The 4,492-nt window shown below is 43.2% G+C and overlaps 1 pseudogene; it reads right to left on the bottom strand.

The window, feature by feature from the left end:
* Positions 1 to 637: 637 nt before the first annotated feature.
* LOC110213666 (Y-box-binding protein 3 pseudogene) lies at positions 638 to 1,245 on the bottom strand (annotated as a pseudogene).
* Positions 1,246 to 4,492: the final 3,247 nt, after the last annotated feature.

Raw genomic sequence — 4,492 nt, 5'->3', positions numbered from 1 at the left:
AACTTAACCAAATATACGTAGGGCTGTGATATGAATCATCTCCAATCCCTCCAGGACCAAAGTAGAATACATACTGGAATTTTACTCGGAAAAGGACAAAATGGAGTAAATGAAGTAAAACTAATTGTGCTGCCTGACTTCCAGGTTTTGATACTTAGCTGTCATTTCAAATTTACTCTGGTATGCACAGGTCACACCCAACAACTTCAGCAGTCCTCTGTATTTTAAATGGGTTACAACCATAAAGATCCATCTGTACATTTACATCAAAGTTCTGTTCCAAAAGAGAGTTAACAAAATTATAGCAAGTCAAACACCCCGTGTACTAAGAATTGTAATAAAAGGACCTCAAGGCTTTATTTTTTTTTCCATTTTCATACTTGAGTGGATCTGGATCTCATGGATTACCACACACACCTCATCTGTGCCACTCTTGCCTCTATGCCCTCCCTCCCGTACATGATTCCCAAGGTCCACCTTAGGTGATGACGTTGAGTAAGATTACCAGAGGAGCAGTTGAACTCTCCTCGGGTGATCTTGTGATCTGACTGCATGTCAAACTCACTTCTTCCATTCATGTATATCTCTGACATCCTTGATACCTCTGCCAGTTAGATCTAGATGGAGCTGGAGGGGACCTCAGAGATCAAATTCAGCTCACATTTTCTAGATGCCGGCCATAATAACCATGTCGGTAACGGTGCGGATCTGCAGCATAGCGGCTACCTTCCACAGGAACTCCATCAGGGCCAGTTACATTGGCTGCTTCTGCCCCCTTCTCTCCTTCAACCACATCAAACTCTACAATTTCTCCATTGCCCACACTACTCAAATATTTCGTGGATTATTTTTCTTGATGGCTGTCTGATGTACAAACACATCTTCTTTAGTGTCATTTCGATTGATAAAACCATATCCATTTCTGACGTTGAACCATTTGACAATGCCAAAGACTTTGGTGGCCAGAGCTTTCTTTTCTGGGTCTTACGTGGTTGTGGAGGCGGCGGCTGGGGCGGGGGGCCGGCGTGGCCACCGCGTCGCCACTGGGGTTGCTCCCCTGGACGGCGGTGGCTGGGGGTTGGGGGGGGCGCCGCTGCTCGCCGGGCTCTTGGGCGCGGGGTCTGGGGCCGCCGCCGGGGCCTGGGGCTGGGGGGTGGTCTCGGCCGCCTCGCTCATGCCGCTGTCCGTCGCTCTTCCCTTGGCCACCCGCGGCGGTTGTTTGGAGGTTGGTGGTAGTGGTGGCAGCTGGGCACAAAGATTAAAGTATAAATAAGTTGTGAGAAGGTAGATAGGTTCTCTAAATGAACTACTAACCAAATGTATTGCAAAGCACCCTTATTTACTACAGCTTAAATTAATTTCAGTTTGGATTGGTTTAGAAATGACAGTCTCAGTTTTGAGATATATATGTGTGTGTGTGTGTGTGTGTGTGTGTGTGTATGTATAGTAAAAGTATTTATTATTAAAATAGTAAAATAAGGTTAAAGTTAGTAAGTAAAATAGAGTTAGGGTTAGTAAGTCCCAGTAGGTAACATCAGTATCAGATCTTACCACAATCGAACATAGGTCTCAATAAGTAACAACTTAAGTCTCAATCAGTATCAAATCCTGTCACAATCAGCAATCACTGTCAGGGGAGTCTACATCTGAATCAGCCTCCAGAGGCTCAACGGGAAAATCTCAGGCTATGCGTCTGCACCACAGTGGAGACTTCAAAGATGGTTCAGGACCACCTGCCTTTAATAGTTCCTTCTAACAAAGAAGGCAGTTTGGCCAAAAAAAGGTCATCTGTGGGGAAGGGGTTGCTCTCAAAACATCCTTGAGAGTATTCCTGTTTATGAATATCTGGCTCCTGGAGGAGTAGCCAGCCCTTCCTGGGAGCAAATGCCATACGCAGTCCTTCTGTGTCTAGCTAGGAATAAGATTAACATGAAAAAGAGTCAGGGTCAAATTGCAGGCATACTGAGCAAGATCAGAATGTCTTTTTAAATTCATTCATCACCATACCATTCCTAATATATGGCACTTAATCACATACCTCTTTATTCCTCTTTGGGTGACTTGTCACTTTTACTTCTCCAGATGTTACAGTTCTTGATGACATGAAACCATCAAGCAGCACTAGAAGAATACTGATGTTATAAACATGGGTCTTGATTTCCGGGGAAGCCTAGGAGCGTTAAAAGCGTAGTTTCCCTGAGACCATTCAGCCTATTTCAGCTCAATTGAACTATATTCAGTTCAATTTTGGGGGCGAATTATTGTCCATCTGACAACTAGGTGGTGCAGTGTATAGAGCACTGGATGTGGAGTCAGGAAGACACGAGTTCAAATCCAGCCTTACACTTACTAGCTCTGTGACCCTAGGAAAGTCACTTAACTTCTATCTGCCTCCCTTAGTTTCCTTATCTATAAAATGGAAACGATAGCACAACACATACTTGAATAAGAATCCTCTTTTTAGTATATCTGAAATTTGCTTAAAAGACCTACAAAATAAGAGAGTTATGTGCCATAGTGTATAGAGTATTGACTTGAAGTCAGGAAGACCTGAGTTCATACACAAGTGATGTGACTTTAAAGAAGTCACAACTTCTCTGCCTTGGCTTCCTCATTTGTAAATGAGAGGACTGGATTCCATGGCCTCTGAGGTTTCTTCTAGCTCATAATCTATAATCATATGATCCTATCTCCTCCCAAGGCAGTCCATTTCACTTTTAGATACCTCTGACTTTTACATCAAACCTAAACCTTCCTCTTTGCAGTTTGGACCCATTCTCCTAAGGCCCCAAAACAAGGATAATCCTATATGAAATCCCAACCCATACTTGGAAGTAGCTATCATGTTCCCTATAACTCTTCCCAAGACTAAACCTCACTAGCTCCTGCTGCCAGTCCTTACATAACATGAACTCAAGGCAGGCCTTTTACCATACTGATTGCCAGAACTAGTCATTAATGACTTGACACTCACTTTCAAGAATATCTCAGGGCAGCTAGGTGGTGCAGTGGATAGAGCACCAGCCCTGGAGTCAGGAGGACTTGAGTTCAAATCAGGCCTCAGACACATAATACTTTCTAGCTGTGTGACTCTGGGCAAGTCACTTAACCCTGATTCCCTCACTGAAAAAAAAAAAGCAGTGATTCTTTTGGGGCAGCTAGGTGGCACAATGGATAGAGCACTGGACCTGGAATCAGGAGGACCTGAGTTCAAATCTGGCCTCAGACCAGACGCTTGACACTTACTAGATGTGTGACCCTGGAGCAAGTCACTTAACCCCAATTGCCTCACCCCCCCCCAAAAAAAAGAATATCTCTAGTGGGGTATAACCAAGGGTTGTGCTAGGTGGCACATGTATAATTTTTCATATTTGTATTCCCTACACCAATGTCTTACACACAGCAGACATTTAATAAATATTTGTTGAAATGAATTGTAGAAAGCAAGATGACCTTTCATTTAATAATTTTAATTTAAAAAACTTTTCTTTCGTGTTATTAACACAAACATCAGTATATTTTCACTTACCAATGATTGTAGAAGTTACCCCTGTATGGGGGGAAGAAAAAGGATGTGTTGAGGTCTTTTTTTTTTTTGGAAGACCACAAGAAAATTAAAATGAATTAATAGTTCCACTTCAATGTTACCCAAAATGTTAAAAAGATATTTTTTTTGAGATGGAGGATTGCAGGGCTTGGCATTGGTGGGCTGAGCTTCACTATCACTGTGGAGGAGAATGTTAATATCCTTAAGGGTAGGGAATCTGTACAACCTGCCTCTTGACTTCCTCCAGTGCTTGGAAAAACTTTCTTAACTATACCCCTACCCATCCCACCCACTCCCACCCCACTACGATGCTTGGGACAGTGGTTTTACAGCATATGCTAAGTTGTATCTTCAAGGAAAACTGTGGGGTAATGGTCAGAACACCAGCCTGAGTCAGGAAATCAGTATCTGAAACCCCAACTCTGCTACAAATCACATGACCCCAGGCAAGTTACTTTCTACCTCAGAGGCCTTAATATCCTTCTCTATAAAATGAAGACATTGATCCCCACAGTCTCCAAGGTCCCTTCCGGCTCTTGGCTAGTGGTTCAAAGTGCAAGGTTGGTGATAGGACAAACTAGGAGAAGAGGGTGGATGAAACTGCACCATAGAAATGAAAAAGTCCCTCATTTTTTCTGCCTCTAGAGAGTGTCTAAGCCACAAGACCCGTTGTTCACATCTGAAGCATTGGATTTTGACATTGCTTTAAAAGAGAGAGAGAGAGAGAGAGAGAGAGAGAGAGAGAGAGAGAGAGAGAGAGAGAGAGAGAGTCAGAAATTGAGGAACTGAATGACATTGAGGTCTAGAGAGAGGGTGGCATGGTAGGAGAGCCCTGAATTTGAAATCAAGAGACCTGGATTGAAGTTCTGGCTCTGACATTCATCAGCCACACGGCCATAGACAATCACTACTGTCGCTATGTAGAAAATGAAAGAGTTGGATTAG

The sequence above is a fragment of the Phascolarctos cinereus genome, unplaced genomic scaffold (assembly GCF_003287225.1).
Source record: "Phascolarctos cinereus isolate Bilbo 61053 unplaced genomic scaffold, phaCin_HiC Scaffold_9;HRSCAF=440, whole genome shotgun sequence".
In the NCBI taxonomy this organism is placed as follows: Eukaryota; Metazoa; Chordata; class Mammalia; order Diprotodontia; family Phascolarctidae; genus Phascolarctos; species Phascolarctos cinereus.
The sequence above is the reverse complement of the archived record's forward strand: the minus strand, read 5'-3'. Positions and strand labels throughout refer to the sequence as shown.